Source organism: Tachyglossus aculeatus, chromosome 2 (assembly GCF_015852505.1).
Source record: "Tachyglossus aculeatus isolate mTacAcu1 chromosome 2, mTacAcu1.pri, whole genome shotgun sequence".
Lineage (NCBI taxonomy): Eukaryota > Metazoa > Chordata > Mammalia > Monotremata > Tachyglossidae > Tachyglossus > Tachyglossus aculeatus.
In genome coordinates, this window is record NC_052067.1 from 90178690 (window position 1) to 90196334 (window position 17645).

The window sequence follows — 17645 nt, forward strand, 5'->3', positions numbered from 1 at the left end:
CAAGCTCATTATGGGCAGGGAACATGTCTGTTAGTTTTTTGTATTTTAAGCTCCCAAGAGCTTAGTACAGTGCTCTGCACATAGTAAGTGCTCAAAAATACCATTGATTGACTGATTTCCCCAAAAACTTCAGCATAAAATCTTCCCTTTGGTTTCCTGCAAACAGACAGAGAACTCAATTTTTGCAGTAAGGAGAGTAACTCGGCAAAGTTTGAATTTTCCACAGAGTCTCTTTGTTTCTGCCAGAGGGAGGCTGTTGCAGTGATTGTGGTCAGATGGAGGCTTCTTCGGTGTTGGGGCTGCGGATTTAGCACAGCAGGGCAGTTTAATTCTGGAGCTGAGCAGACCATCAAGGTCAGCCTGGAGTGTTTATTGAGGATCCACTGGAGATATTAAAGTAATGCCCGAGGCAGAGCACTGATCGTAATAATAATTATGGTTGTATATTAAGTGCTTACTGTGTAACAGGAAGCAGCATGACCTAGTGGATTGAGCACTGGACTGAGAGTCAGAGGACCTGGATTCTAATCCCAGCTTCGCCACATGTCTGCTGTACGATTTAGGTAAGTCACTTGTCTGTGCCTCAAGTAAAAATGCCTCAAATACCTCATCTGTAAAATGGGGATGAAAACTGTGAGCCACACATGGGACATAGACTATGTCCAACCTGATCAGCGTGTATCTACCCCAGAGTTTAGTACAGTGCTTGCCACATAGTGAACACTTAACAAATAACATAAAAAAAACTAGGCAAGACTGTAAGCTCCTTGTCTAGCTGTTTTATTATTTGTCTGTCTCCCCCTTCTAGACTGTGAGCCTGTTGTTGGGTAGGGACCATCTCTATATGTTGCCGATTTGTACTTCCCAAGCGCTTAGTACAGTGCTCTGCACACAGTAAATGCTCAATAAATATGATTGAATGAATAAATGCATATCACCCAAGAGCTTAATACGGTGCTCTACACCATTTAATAAGCACTCAGTAAATATAATTAATTGATTAATGGAGAAAAGTTAAGGCTGTGATCCAAAATATCCTCTATCACTCTATTGCACCCTCCCCCACCCCCTCCCTCTTTCTCTCCCTCTCTTCATGTGTCTGCCTCTTTTTGTGTCTGTTTTTCTCTTTCTCTCCCTCCCTCTGCACCTTGGTCTCTTTCTGTCTCTGTCTTTCTTTCTTACCCTGTCTCTTTTTTTCCCAATAGCTATTCCAATTTCTCATCAGCTGTTTGGAAGCTCCAATTACAGCCCATGTTGGGACTGCCCAGACAACCTCAAACAGGTTGAGTTTCAAGTCAGCCTGCAGCCGGGCAACAAGACGATGTCAATAAATGCCCCATGAAGTCATGGCTGTAGTGTTGTGAAGAAACCCCCTTTGAAAGGGAATGGGCCTGTTTTTGATCAGTGAGCTAGCTTGACTTACAGAGCAAAAGACAGTACATGTATGAAAGGTATATCCAATTTTTTTATTGAAAAATAATCACTTCCTCACACCTAAATATTCTCCCTTCCTCTTTGCTTACAAACAGGTGAATGGGGAAGCAAATCTGAGTTCTTTGGGGTGCATTTTATCTTTAGTGATGTGAGTGTTTGTGCTCCTTGATACATCTAAGAGGTCTGAAGATTATGAGTGGGACAGATCCACTCATCATTTCATGTCCATTGGATCTGGAATACAAGACTACCATTCTGGAACAGAATCAAGGTCAGATCCTGCCTCGACTGGTAGACTATACCAATAGAAATGTGGGGTTCAGGGTGCATTGAGACACACACAACTTGTTTTGGGAATGCGACATGGTTTCTGTAATGGGAAACCACGCTCACCAATCTGCTGGAGTTTTTTGAAGGGGTCAACAAGCACGAGATTATTTAGATTTTCCAAAAGCCTTTGACAAGGTTCCAGACTGCAAAGAAAATGAACAAAAATGCATTATCATGGGATTGGAGGGAACGTTTTGCGATGAACAAAGCTAAAAACGTGGAAAGCAAAGGGTAAGGATAAGCAGGCGCTTTCTGGGCATCAATAATATTTCAGATTTGTATCATAATAATAATTGTGGTATTTGTTAAGCACTTACTATGTTCTAGGCACCTTACTAAGCACCGGGGTAGATACAAGATAATCTAGTCAGACACAGTCCCGATCCCATATAGGGTTCATAGTCTTCATCCCCATTTTACAAATGAGGTAACAGACACAGAGAAGTTATGTGACTTGCCCGCAGTCACACAGCAGAAAAGTGCTGGATCTGAAATTAGAACCCAAGTCCTTTTGACTCCCAAGGCCATGCTCTATCTACTGGACCACACTGCTTCTCAACTTGCTCAAGGATTTATATCTTTATCTTTTCCAAAGTGCTATTCACATCCTTATCCTCAGAGCATCCCTGTGAGAAGCAGATGAAGAACCTAGAGAAATTAAATAAATGGCTTAAGGTCAAAAGTAGGTCAGTGACAGAGAAGATCATTTTTCATCAAGCAACATGGCTCAGTGGAGAAAGCATGGGCTTGGGAGTCAGAGGACATGGGTTCTAATCCTGCCTCTGCCGCTTGTCTGCTGTGTGACCTTAGGCAAGCTGCTCAACTTCTGTGTGCCTCAGTTCCCTCATCTGTAAAATGGGGATGAAATCTGTGAGCCCTATATGGGACAACCTGATTACTTTGTATCTACCCCAGTGCCTAAGCAGAATAGTGCTGGGCACATAACATATACCATAATTATTATTATTATTATTAACAAAACATTCAGGACATGTCATCCCTCTCCTCAAAAATATCCAGTGGTTGCCTACCCACCTCCACATCAAAAAAAAAAAAAAAACCTACTCCTCACCACTGGCTTTAAAGCACTCAACCACCTTGTCCCCTCCTACCTCACCTCACTACTCTCCTACTACAACCCAGCCAGCACACTTCACAACACTAATCCTAACTTTCTCACTGTGCCTCGATCTCTCCTACCTCGCCACTGAAACCTCGACCGTGTCCTGCTTCGTGCCGAGAACACTCTTTCCTAAAATCTGTCAGACAATTACTCTCCCCTACTTCAAGGCTTTATTGAAGGCACACCTCCTCCAGGAGTCCTTCCTTGACTAAGCCCTCCCTTTCCTCTTCTCCCACTCCCTTCTGCTTTGCCCTGACTTGCTCCCTTTGTTCTTCCCCCCTCCCATCCCCACAGCACTTATGTACATATCCGTAATTTATATATATTAACGTCTGTCTCCCCCTCTAGATTTTGGGCAGAGAATGTGTCGGTTTATTGTTGTATTGCACTCTCCCAAGCGTTTAGTGCAGTGCTCTGCACACAATAAATATGATTGAATGAATGAGCATAGGCCTGGATATCATAACGGCCTGGGTTCTATTCCTGGCTCCACGACTTGTCCGCTGTGTTAGCTCAGGCAAGTCACTTAATTTCTCTGTGCCTCAGTTCCATCATCTGTAATAAGATTGTGAGCCCAATGTAACGCAGGAATTGTGTCCAACCTGATTACCTTGTGTCTACCCCAGAGTTTAGAACAGTGCCTGACTCATTGTAAGCACTTAACAAATACCTTAAAGGGAAAAAAAGGTCCAAATCTCCTGACTTCCAGTCCCTCGTTCTTTGCAGTATCTCCCCAAGGGGCCTAGTGGACTCCCCCAAAGTTTCGTGTTAATACTGATTTTGTTTCCCATCACATGATCTGGAAGAAGATTGGTGGAGGAAAAAAAGGGAGAGACAGGCAAGTCATTGCTCACAGCTTACTGGCTATTAATTTTGTCAGAATCCCATAGGGCAATCATTCCCCACAAAATCCACTGTCTGCTGTGGAATCAACCACACAGGATTTGCCGTAATATGTGTTTTCACTTTGTGTTTTGGCTAGAACGTTGTTGGGGAATTAGGGAACGTTCTCCTGACTGTGTGAACCTATTGTGAACCGAGAAGCAGCGTGGCTCAGTGGAAAGAGCACGGGCTTTGGAGTCAGAGGTCATGGGTTCAAATCCCGGCTCCTCCAACTGTCAGCTGTGTGACCTTGGGCAAGTCACTTAACTTCTCTGGGCCTCAGTTACCTCATCTGTAAAAGGAGGATTAAGACCGTGAGACCCCCGTGGGACAACCTGATCACCTTGTAACCTCCCCAGTGCTTAGAACAGTGCTTTGCACATAGTAAGTGCTTAATAAATGCCATTATTATTATTATTATTATTATCATTATTATTATTATTATTTGGATCCGGTGCACTGTGGTGTTGGAAGGAAACATTTGTGGGCCTATGGGTTTGGGTGACTGAGTGGGGCATCAGTCCGAGTGAGAATGGCAGCATGAGTTTTCCTTAATGAGGTGTTTGGCAAGATCATAACCTCCATGTTATCAGAGAAATGGGTGACCCTCTGGAAACTCAACCCCTCTAAAGACTCTGCCACATGTCTGCTGTGTGACCTTGGGCAACTCACTTAACTTCTCTGAGCCTCAGTTACCTCATCTGTAAAATGGGGATTAAGATTGTGAGCCCCACATGGGACAACCTGATCACCTTGTATTCCCCTAGCGCTTAGAACAGTGCTTTTCACATAGTAAGCACTTAACAAATGCCATCATTATTATTAAAGGCCTTCTCTGTTTTAGTCCTCCCTTCTTCCCAGTAATGTTGCCCCCTCAGTCACTTCAGCACCTGGATATTTGTAATCGATCAATTATATTTGCTAAGTGCTTACTATGTGCAGAGCACTGTACTAAGTGCTTGTGAGAGTACAATATAACATTGGTTGAGATGTTCCCTGCCCACAGCATGCCTGCGGTCTAGAGGTGGAGACAGATATTAAAATAAATTATGGAAGGTATTTAAGAGCTGGGAGGCAGGGGGTGGGGTGAATAAAGGGTTCAAATCCAAGTGCAAAGGTGACAAAAGAGGTAGGTGAGGGATTAGATGGGGAAGTCCTCTTGGAGGAGCTGTGATTTTAATAAGGCTTTGAAAGTGGGGAGAGTGGTGGTCTATCAGATATGAAGAGGGAGAGAGTTCCAGGCCAGAGGCAGGACATGGGGAGAGGGGTCAGCGGTGAGAAAGATGGGACAGAAGTACAACGAGTAGGTTTGTATTGATGTAATTTATTCACTTTTGTCTATTTTTAAAGCTGTTCTCTTCTTAATTTCCATCTATTTGTTGATTCATGTCTATCATCTTTACCATTAAATTTTAAGCCCCTCCAAGGTGGAGAACTGCATTTTATACTTCTCCTGTAAGTCCCACAATGGCCCAGTTCATTGTTTGGCAAACAGCAGGGGACTCAGGCAACACTCTGATATTGATACAGAATGGTTGCATTATGAAGATCAGGTTGGATCAATCCAGGGAGCACTGTTGGCTCTGCTAATGCCTGCCAGATGTTTTGTAAATGATAAAGCAAAGAAAGCTTAGGTGGGAAGTATTGCTGTTAGCATTAACAGCATTGCAACACAGGACATATCCTGTTCCCACCCGAGAACGTAGCATGGCGTAGTGGATAGACCATGAGCCTGCAAGTCAGAAGGTCATGGGTTCTAATCCCAACTCTGACACTTGTCGGTTGTGTGACCTTGGGCAAGTCACTTCACCTCTCTGTGCCTCAGTTACCTCATCTGTAAAATGGGGATTGAGACTGCAAGCCCCACGTAGGACAGTATTTTTTGCCAAATTGTACTTTCCAAGTGCTTAGTACAGTGCTCTACAGTAAGCGCACAATGAATACAATTGAATGAATGACAGGGAAAGTGTCTAATTAGGTTATCCACCCTAGCATTCATTCATTCATTCAATTATATTTATTGAGTGCTTACTGTGTACAGAGCACTGTACTGAGCACTTGGGGAGTACAAGTTGGCAACATATAGAGATGGTCCCTACCCAACAGAGGGCTCACAGTCTAGAAGGGGGAGCCAGACAACAAAATAAAACATGTGGACAGGTGTCGTCATAGCATTTAGTGCAATTACCAGCACGTGATAATAATAATAATCATGGCATTTGTTAAGTACATACTATGTGCCAAGCACTGTACTAAGCTCTGGGGTGCATAAAAGCAAATTGGGTTGGACACAGTTCCTGTCCCATCTGGGGCTCACAGTCTCAATCCCCATTTTACAGATGGGGTAACTGAGGTACAGAGAAGTGAAGTGACTTGCCCAAGGCCACACAGCACATAAGTGGCAGAGCCAGGATTAGAACCTCGTCTGGCCTTATGCCATCAAGGCGTCTCCGACCCACAGCGATGCCATGGACACATCTCTTCCGGAACCCCCCACTTCCATCTGCAATCATTCTGGTAGTGGATCCAGAGAGTTTTCTCGATAAAAAATATGGAAGTGGTTTACCATTGTCTCCTTTGGCGCACTCAACTTGAGTCTCCACCTTTGACTCTCTGTCATGTTACTGCTGCCCAGCACGGGTGAGTCGATTAAGACTGTGAGCCCTATGTGGGACAGGGACTGTTTCCAACCTGACTAACTTGTATCTACCCCAGTGCTTAGAACATTGCCTGGCACATAGTAAGAACTTAACGAATACCATAAGTATTATTATTATTATTTTGACTTGTAGCAGATTGCCTTCCACTCGCTAGCCACTGCCCAAGCTAGGAATGGAATGGCCTCTGCTTGACTCTCCCTCCCATAGTTGAGACTGGTAGAGGACTGGAGACTCTCCAGGTGTGACCCTGAGAGGAGGGATTAGAACCTATGACCTCCTTATTCCCAGGCCTCTGCTCTATCCACTGGCCATTATTGTTATGGTGTATGCTGACCTCCTGTGGGACTTTCTGAAGATTAATCTAATTGGGGAAGAAGAATAATGTTGCACAATAACTTTCCCTTGACAGAGGGCTTGTCTGTTCAACACAGATCATGCTCTTCATTCCTCCCAAGCTGAACTTTGAAACATTACCCCTTCTTGACTTGTCTCTGGCCCATTTTTCACATCATTTCTCCCTTTCACCTCTCACCATGACCCTCTCTGCTTTCAAAATCCTTGTAAAAACGCCTCCTCCAAGGAGCCAGAATTCTGTCCACCTGGCTGTTCCACACCTCCCTCTTCACCCTTCCCCGTGGTGAGATGGGGTCAGGCTTTGGTCTCGGGAGGATTGATTTCATGAAGCAAGGGAAGCAGTCCCAAAGTTTCTTCAGTAGAATCCTCTCACGCCTATGGGTACTTTTAGAATTGCCCATTGTTGGATAGGGACCATCTCTATATGTTGCCAACTTGTACTTCCCAAGCGCTTAGTACAGTGCTCTGCACACAGTAGGTGCTCAATAAATACGATTGAATGAATGAATGAATGAATGAGCCCTCCCCCATCAGTCCTCCCATTGTCCTGGTCTTGCCTTTCTTTAGCCAACTCAGCAACCTTATGTTTATTTGTGAGTTAGCATTTTATCTGTCCACTTGCAACTTTCATTCATATCTACTCTCACCCTCTCTTAACTACTGTAGATTTATCAATGGAAGTGTCTCGCCTCCTCCATTAAACGGTAAACTCCACGGAGTCAGGTGTTAAGTTTTTTTACTTATTCCACATGAAACCCAAGCAACCTAGTTCAGTTCTCTGCATCAGTCAATCGCAGTGATTCTGTTTCTGCTGCTGATTCCAGTCTCCTCTAAATGTAAGTGAACACAGCACAAAGAGAAGCAGAGAAGAGTAGAGAGGTTGAGCAGTCCTCTGGGCTTAATAAAATAATTGCTGGTTGAAAATCTTTTCCTCACAAAACAGTCTCCTTCCCTCACAGAAAATTCTGACCTCTTTACCCTCTCTTTTTATCTAAGGCCCTCATGCCCCATTTGAACTCCCTACCCAATCTCTTCCATCCTTATGCACAAATGCATGCCCTCAACTTTGCCCCCTCTGCGAAACCCAACTCTCCATCCTCCAGTCCCTTTGACCAGTCTCGCACGACCAAGGCCCAGCTCCCCAGAGTTCTTACTCAGCTCCCGGGCTCTTGCTGTGGAGTGCTGTTGTTGGAAATCCAGACACCAGGTCAATTTGGGCCACTCTGAATTACTGCTAGCTAGTTTCCAGTCTGCTCTCTTCCATGTGGAAATTTCATCTCTCCTCTGCCAACTACTCCCATTTCCACACACCCCACCTTTACTCTCCTCTGAAGCCCCCACCCCTGCTTACATCTTGCCCCTGATGACCTGGTTGTCTACCTTGTGGACCTATTAAAAACCACTAGGCATGAGCACCTCAAAATCCCCTCCTCCCCTTTCCAACTGCCTCCCATGCCCAAATCCACTCTCTCAACCCTCTCAACTTTCTTTCAAGAGCTCTCCCACTTGCTTTTAAAGTCTGGCTCCTTTACCTGTGCCTCTGACCCCATCACTTTTGATTTTCTAAAAACAGTTTACTCTCACTCTTCTTCACCCCTACTGACTACCATCATCAACCGCTCCCTCCTTTGCTCTTTCCCCTCTGTCTTCAAACACATTCATATCACCCCTATCATAAACATTCCTTTTCTGAATACTGCTGCATGCTTCAGCTATCTTCCCATCTCTCCACTCCACCTCCTCTGGTGGCTTGCTTACATCCTCTGCCTCCACTTCAACTCCTCCCGATTCAATCATGTTTATTGAGTGCTTTACTGTGTGCAGAGCACTATACTAAACTCTTGGGAGAGTACGAGGTGCAGATGATTTTGAAAGGGAGGGCCAGTAAAACTTTCCTTACCTTACAATGGCTTAACGTTGAAGCCAGCCCTGGGTGGAATGATCCAGGCTGATTTACCAAATGATAGTCCTTGTTGAATTGACACGCCCAGTGGATTGGTCTCTTATGGTTTTTGGTATCGTGGTATTTGATAAGCGCTGAGATAGGTATAAGTTAATCAGGTCGAATGCAGCCCCTGTCCCGTAAGGGGCTCGCAGTCTGAGTTTAAGGAAGAACAGATATTTTGTCCCCATCAATCAATCAATCGTATTTATTGAGCACTTACTGTGTGCAGAGCACTGTATTAAGCACTTGGGAAGTACAAGTTGGCAACATATAGAGACAGTCCCTACCCAACAGTGGACTCACAGTCTAGAAAAAAATCTTACAGATGAGGAAACTGAGGTACAAAGAAGTTAGGTGACTTGCCCAAGGTTAAGCAGAAGACAACTGGCTGAACCAGGATTAGAACCCAGATCCTCTGATTCTTAGGCCCGTGAGCTTTCCATTAGGCCATGCTGGGCTTCGTATCCAATGTAGCCATCCTGCCTGTTTACCTCGTTGGACCCACCCTCAAATGGCCATTGATCTTATTTTCTTTAATGGCTTAATGGAAGCAATGCTTTCACTCTTCAGCCTGGTTTCTAAGGTGGAAAATGCTTCAGGGTTCCAAATTATTGTGTGATTACTAGGAGCCGTCTTTTGGTTTTTTTGTTTAATCGCCAGTCAAGAAACTTTAAAGTTAGCAGGCTTAGGCACAGAGACCCTCAAAGATTGCCAAGCAGGCTCCATCCAAAGCCCTAGAAGCAAAATGATTCCTGTTCTGTCCATTGCCAGGAGAAAAGGTCAGGTTTGGTGTTGACGTCTGGTGCCTAAATCCTTTATTCTTTTTCCAATGCAGAGCTGAGATTCCAACAAGCTTTCTCACATAATTAGAGATAAATTATGTTGCCATGAAGAGCCTGCCTCTAAACAGTGCCTAGCGGTTACGGCCAATGCTCTCAGATGGGATGAGAATGAGGAAAAGGCCCCAAAACCCAGCCAACTGAGATAAGATGAAACTCGGAAAGAAAAAGGAAAGCTGGTATTTTCAAACCAGATTTTCCTACTGCTGTGTCTTTTCTCAACACCCCTTCTGTGTCCAAAAAAAGTCCTCCAAGTGAGTGTAGCTGAATAGGTTTTATGGCCTAGTGGATAGACCACAGGTCTGGGAGTCCGAAGGACCTGGGTTCTAATGCTAACTTTGCCACTTGTCTGCTGTGTGACCTTGGGCAAGTTACTTTCTCTGTGCCTCAATTACCTCATCTGTAAAATGGGGATTAAGACTGTGAGCCCAATGTGGTTCCAGCGCTTAGAACAGTGCTTTGCACATAGTAAGCACTTAGTAAATGCTATCATTATTGTCATTATCACATGAACTGTGTTCAATCTGATTACCTTGTAACTACCCCAATGCTTACTACAGTGCCTGGCACATAGTGCTTAATAACTAACATTAAAAAAAATTAATGTGATCCCGGGGTACAGAACACAAATAGGGCTTCTGTAATTGACAAGCACAATCTCGAAAGGAGAGGGATGAAGATAATGACCCCCTTCGAGGGAGAGAGCTCCAGAGAGCAGAGACCATATCTATTTTTAACATACACTCTGTTCCCCTATAACATGGAGGTTGAGTTTTTGCAGATTCTGAGAATTAATAATAATAATAGTATTTGTTAAGCACTTACTATGTGCCAAGCACTGTTCTAAGAGCTGGGGTAGATACAAGGTGATCAGGTTGTCCCACGTGAGGCTCACAGTCTTAATCCCCATTTTACAATTGAGGTAGCTGAGGCCCAGAGAAGTTAAGTGACTTGCCCAAGGTCACACAGCAGACAAGTGGTGGAGCTGGGATTAGAACCCACATTCCATTCTAGCCAAAATGTGCAGTGCGAACATGTTCCAACAGAGCAGAGTATAGGTCTTTCCAAAGTCACTGCTCCAAGGCAGTCTCTCTATTTCTGTTTGCCACACGCCAGAGTGGTCCGTCTGCTACTCTCCACAACTACTTCATGGTCTGTGGTCTTGGTTTCATCATCTAGAGCACGGGTCTGAGAGTCAGAAGGACCTGGGTTCTAATCCTAGCTCTGCCACTTGTCTGCTTTGTGATCTTGGACAAGTCACTTCACTTCTCTGGGCCTCAGTTACCTCATCTGTAAAACTGGGATTAAAGCTGTGAGCTCCATGTGGAACAAGGACTAAAGTCCAATGTGATTTGCTTGTATCCACCCCAACACTTAGTACAGTGGCTGGCACATAATAAGCACTCAACAAATGCCACATTTATTATTATAATTACTACCATTATTACTATTATTTACAATTCCCCCGTTCCAGCCCACCATAAGGATGCTATTAGATCTCCTTCTGACTTCCATTCTATTCTCATGACCAGCCCAGTGAGGAATGATGTGGTAGGCATAGCTTTGATGCTAATTGAATGCCTTAGTTCCATGAATGAGTGAATGACCTCATCATTTGTGATCCTGTTGGGCCACTTGACATTAAGTCTGGGAACTGCTCTAGAAATTGACAGTGGTCTCTGTGGCAAGCCCAGCCCGCCCAGCTAAATACTTTGGCAGTTGGGAAAGACCATGCACATTCCCTTACTTAAACCCGGGAAAGGGTAAATTCTCCCCTACACTTTAGGCTCCTTGTGGGAAGGGAACTTGTCTACTAAGTCTGATCTGTATCTGATCTGATCTGATTATATTGTATCTACCCCAGCACAGTGGGGTTTTTTTTGTTTAGCTTTTTTTTATGGAATTTGTTAAGCACTTAGTCTGTGCCAGGCACTGTACTGAGAGCGTGGGTAGATGCAAACTAATCAGGTTGAACACGTGGGGCTCACAATCTTAATCCCCATTTTACAGATGAGGAAACTGAGGCACAGAGAAGTTAAGTTCCTTGCCAAGATCACACAGCAGGCAAGTAGAGTAGCTGGGATTAGGACCCAGTCCACTCAGAAGAAATATCACAATAGTTATTACTCAGGCAGAGCAGATGGTCAAACCAGTTTATGACAGTTTGGCAGTTAGTTTCTCTGCCAGCAGCACATTTGATATGGGGTAGATCTTTCATGCCCTTGATGTCTGTGCAAGACAGGGGCTCAGAGGCAATTTTAACCTTCAATCAGTTGCTTAACCTTTCCTTCGGTAGCTAATCATCTCTTATCCAAATGATGAAATTTGCAACATCATGAGCAAGGAGAAAGGGACACTAACAGCTGGTGCAGTTATAAGACTGACAGAAAGCCCGTCACTTTCGACAATGGGTCAAGACATGCAGGGGGTGGGGCCTTCTGGCCATTTGGCTGAATTCTGTGATGTCTGTCTGGGGTCCAGAGAGAGAGAATGTTGGGGTGGCTTCTTCCAACACCTCCAAAAGAAACTGGGAAAAATGTGCTTAAGATTTGAGGCCTAGCCTAGGAGAGGAGTCCAGACCTCTCATGTGAACCTCAGGGATGCAGCATAAACTCTTGCACTAGGGAGAACATATCCAAGACTTCTATGGATAGAACTTATTTGAGGCTTGAAACAGGTGCCTTAAGGTTTGAGGCTTGAAACAGGTGCCTTAGGGTAACACTCCCCATGCATATTCTAGACTCAATCTTTTTTTAAATGGTATTTAAGTGCTATGTGCCAGGTAATGTATTAAGTGCTGGGGAAGATACAAGATCATCAGGTTGGGTACAGTACATGTTCCATATGGAACTCACAGTCTTAATCCCCATTTTACAGATGAGGGAACTGAGGCACAGAGAAGTAAAGTGACTTGCCCAAGGTCACACAACAGACAAGAGGCAGAGCAGGGATTAGAGCCCAGGTTCTCTGGCTCCCAGGATGGTGCTCTTTCCATTAGGCCATGCTGCTTCTCTAGTCTGGGATTACATCTTTCAGAGGGCTGGGATCTTTAACTTTTCCTGCCCTCTATTTTTATATTTGACATCTTGATGTTGAAACGCATGTAAGGGGCAATTTGAAAGTTTGTTCACTGCTGATGACAATTTCTCCTCTAGACTGTAAGCTCGTGGTGGGCAGGGAATGTGTCATATTATTAGATGGTACTCTCCCAAGATCCTAGTACAGTGATCTGCACACAGTAAGCACAGTAAATGTGATTGACTTTCCTTGAGTTTAAACAATGCCCTGGCTCTTTGGACACTAACTTTCAAAAATTGGTTCTATCCTTGTATCTAAACTGCTGTTTCCAGCTAAGCAGAGGCAACATCTAGAAGCAGTGTGGCCTAGTGAAAAGAGCATGGGCTGGAGAGTCAGAGGACATAGGTTCTAATTCCAACTCTGCCACATGTCTGCTGTGTGACCTTGGCCAAGTCACTTCACTTCTCTGGGCCTCAGTGACCTCATCTGTAAAATGGGGATTAAGACTGGGAGCCTCATGTGAGGCAGGGACTGTGTCCAACCTGATTAGCTTGCATCTTCCCCAGCATTTAGAACAGTACTTGGCACATAATAAGTGCTTAACAAATACCAATTTTATTATTAATTATCAAACAATCAGTGGTATGTATAGAGTGCTTACTTTGTGCAGAGCACAGTACAAAACCCTTGGGAGAGTGCAGTTCAATAAGCTTGTTGTGGGAAGGGAATATGTCTGCTTATTGTTTGAGTGTACTCTCCCAAGCACATAGTAAAGTATTCTGCACACAGTTAAGTGCTCAGTAAATAAGACTGAATGAAGTTGGTAGAAATGATTCCTGCCCTGAAGGAGCTTATAGTCCATCTGGGGGAAACAGACATTAAAATAGATTACAGATTAGGGGAAGCAGTGGCTCAGTGGAAAAAGCCTGGGTTTGGGAGTCGGAGGTCATGGGTTCTAATCCTGGCTCCGCCGCTTGTCAGCTGTGTGACTTTGGGGAAGTCACTTAACTTCTCTGGGCCTCAGTTACCTCATCTGTAAAATGGGGGTTAAGACTGTGAGCCCCACATGGGACAACCTGGTCACCTTGCATCCTCCCCAGTGCTTAGAACAGTGCCTTGCACATAGTAAGCACCTAACAAATGCTATCATTATTATTATTATTATTATTATTATTATTATTATTATTATTATTATTATTACAGGTAAGGGAAACAATCAAATACAAGGATATGGACAAAAACTAGCCCAAGGCTGCCAGAAAAGTGAGAAAGTACGATCCATCAATCAGGGTTATTTATTGAGTGCTTACTGTGTGCAGAGCATTTAACAAATTTAAAAAAAGTTCTGTGGGATTGAGGCTGAGGTGAATGCCAAATGTCCAAAGGTCACAGATCCATCGGCCACAGTTGATGTGACAGTACGAGTAGGAAGGTTTAGGGTTGGAACCATCTTTTCCCACTTCAGTGGCCTTGAAGTGGGGTCTTGAAGACCCTATTTTTTTCTATTCATTCAATCGTATTTATTGAGCGCTTACTGTGTGCAGAGCAATGTACTAAGCACTTATTGAAATATTGAATGCAAACATTAGTAACAAAGAAATCAATTTCTCTGTTAACAGAGGTTTGAATTGATCACGTTGTTCTCCAGAAGAACTGGTTAAACATAAGGCTTATCACGAGCTGGGTCATCACTCAACAGGTTCAAAACAAATTTTGCTCCAGTTCTCTAAGCATACATTCATTCAGTCAGTCATATTTATTGAGCGCTTACTGTGTGCAAAGCACCATACTAAGCTCTTGGGAAAGTACAATATAACAACAAACAGACACATTCCTGCCCACAATGAGCTCCATCTAATCCTTCCGATGGACGGACAGCCCAAGATCATGGTACTCCACACAATTTGGAAATTTTCATGCTGGAACTTGTCATCTTCTTAAGCAGCCTGCTTCACAATATCAGATTGGACCAGTGGCAAACCAGGTTAACTCGATGTGGGTTTCACAAGCTGAGCACATCGCTTGTGTGGCTTTGGAAGTCTGAATGAAACTCTGCTCTCCCTTAATATATTTCAACCTCAAGAATGGGTAACTGAGAATGGTTGGTTAAAGAACAGATCTTTTTCCACTCATCAACTCCTATAGCGTGTGTGATTTCAAAATAAAAAAAAAACTCTTTTTAAATTTTCAGAAAGAGGTCAAGTTCAGAAAAATACCGTATGGAATTACGTATCATCTGGAAATCAGCAATAAACCACGTCTGGATGTTGGATGAGACCATTTCAGCAGGCTACGAAGAGCATGCGTTCTGGAATCAATAGACATGGTGAGCAAATGAAGAACAGATGTTAGGCAAATATAGACTTTGTTCCTGCTCCTGAGTCATTTCAGCATCACTTAGTTATCTGATTAGCACCTGGGTCCATGTTAACAAACACCTAGAGGTCTTGTGGAAGATTCATTTAAGCAGATGTGTCCTCAGCCCATGAGAGGGTCAGTGAATAAGCAGATTGCACCAACTACTAATTGATCTGGAGGTAGCCAGGCAGAATACTTTCCCTTTTGATAAGAGCTGGTCGTAGCTCACAACTCAACAAGTAATTATTGAGAATGAACTCAGAAACTGCCTGGGTTTGCAGAAGGCAAGACTAATATTATGCTCCTAATCTGTAGACTGGAAGCTCCTTGTGGGAAATAATAATAATAATGTTGGTATTTGTTGTGCGCCTACTATGTGCCGAGCACTGTTCTAAGCACTGGGGTGGATACAAGGTGATCAGTTTGTCCCCCATAGGGCTCACAGTCTTCATCGCCATTTTACAGCTGAGGGAACTGAGGCACAGAGAAGTTAAGTGACTTGCCCAAAGTCATACAGCTGACAAGCAGCGGAGCCGGGATTAGATCCCACAACCTCTGACTCCCAAGGATTGTGTCTACCAGCTCTGTTGTATGCTCCCAAGTGTTCAGTTACAGTGCTCTGCACACAGTAAGTGCTCAACAAATATCATTGATCAAAGTGTTTGAAAATCATATTTGCATTATCCACCTGTTTGTTAAGTGGGCAATTGTTGGCAGCCCTGGTTTCCACCGCAGGTGCCCAGGCACAGTAAAACTGGCCACACTGGAAACACCTCTGTGTTAATCAAAGTTGTTCATTCAGCAATGGTGATTAGGGAAATCGATCTTGTGTCCTTTCTCTCCCCACTTTATCCTAAAGCAGAACACATAATGGACCCTGTCTTTGGTCTATCAGGTGGCCAGATAGAATCCCCTTAAACATGATTGTCTGGCCTAGGTTGAGAGGTCTGCTCATGGCGGTCCTCAGGACACTTGGAAGTTATTCATTCATTCATTCATTCAATCATATTTATTGAGCACTTACTGTGTGCAGGGCACTGTACTAAGCACTTGGGAAGTACACGTTGGCAACGTATAATAATAACAATAATGTTGGTATTTGTTAAGCGCTTACTATGTGCCAAGCACTGTTCTAAGTGCTGGAATAGCGCTATATAGAGATAGTCCCTACCCAACAACGGGCTCACAGTCTAGAAGGGGGAGACAGACAACAAGACAAAACATGTGGACAGGTGTCAAGTCATCAGAATTAATAAAATAAAGCTAGATGCATATCATTAACACGATAAATAGAATAGTAAATATATGCAAGCAAAATAAATAGAGTAATAAATCTGCACAAACATATATGCAGGTACTTTGGGGAGGGGAAGGAGGTAGGGTGGGGGGGATGGGGAGGAGAGAAAAGGAAAAAGGGACACCAATGAGGCCTAGGAAGGGAGTCGCAGGGGCACACTCTCAATCGTATTTATTGAGCGCAGGGCAGTGTACTAAGTGCTAGGGGAGTACATCACAACAATATAACAGACATTCCCGGCCCACAGCGACCTTACAGTCTCCCCCGTCTAGACCATAAGCGCACAGGGAATGCATCTCTCTATTGCTCTATTGTACTCTCCTAAGCGCTCAGTAAAGAGCTCTGCCCACCGTAAGCGCTCAATAAATACGAATGAGGCAAACAGGGTTCCAGGGGAGGAGAAAGGGGTCAGTTATTTGAGTTATTTGAGTTATTTGAGTACAAGGCCGTGGCAGGAATGGGCTGTTTTAGAAACCTTTCAAAACCAGCCTACTTTGACTATAAAACTCTATGGTATAAAAAGGCTGGTTTTGCCTACATTCTCCCCAGAGGCTATTGGAATATTGTGCAAGAAGACTGCCGCCTCTGCCAATAGAAGAGAATAACCCACTCCCCTGGGGGCAAGGCTGAGTTCTCCTCTAGAAGTGCAAGGAAAAGACATTCATTTGGAGTTTCATGTGGTTTGCTGTGCTTGCCTGCCTCATTTCATCTGACCTTACCTCATCTTCTGCTCCTCTCCTCCCCATCGCCCCTACTCCCTCCCTCTGCTCTACCCCCCTCTCCGCCCCACAGAACTTGTGTGTATATGTACATATTTATTATTCTATTTATTTTATTAATAATGTGTATATATCTATAATTCTATTTATTTATTTTGATGCTATTGGTGCCTGTCTACTTGTTTGGTTTTGTTGTCTGCCTCCTCCCTTCTAGACTGTGTGCCCATTGTTGGGTAGGGATTGTCTCTGTTGCCGAATTGTACTTTCCATGCGCTTAGTACAGTGCTCTGCACACAGTAAGCACTCAATAAATACGATTGAATGAATGAGTGAATCTCCTGATCAATCAATCAATCGTATTTGTTGAGTACTTACTGTGTGCAGGGTACTGTAATTAACTGTTGGGAGATTACAACATAACAGTATAACAGAAGGATTCCCTGCCCACAATGAGCAAAAGAAGTTCCAGATAGTAAAATATTTCTCTCTGGAATAAAAAAAAAGAGGTGAGTTAATTTGGGGGTGATTATAGGTGAAAATTTTGTCCAGTCACTACTCCAACAAAACCACGTGGCAAGCCACTTGTAATTGATTTCTGTGAAGCAGATGATCAAACTTGATCTTGTAACTCTGAATCTCAGTGGCTTCAAAAGTCGTTGCGTGACTGGACGCTATGGTTCAACTCT

At 43.8% G+C, this 17645-nt stretch overlaps 1 non-coding gene across 1 annotated transcript; it reads right to left on the bottom strand.

Annotated features, from left to right (window-relative positions):
* Positions 1-6553: 6553 nt before the first annotated feature.
* LOC119925021 lies at positions 6554-6686 on the bottom strand. Its single transcript, XR_005449693.1, has one exon. It is a non-coding gene; the product is annotated as a small nucleolar RNA SNORA7 (small nucleolar RNA).
* Between the last annotated feature and the right edge of the window lie 10959 nt (positions 6687-17645).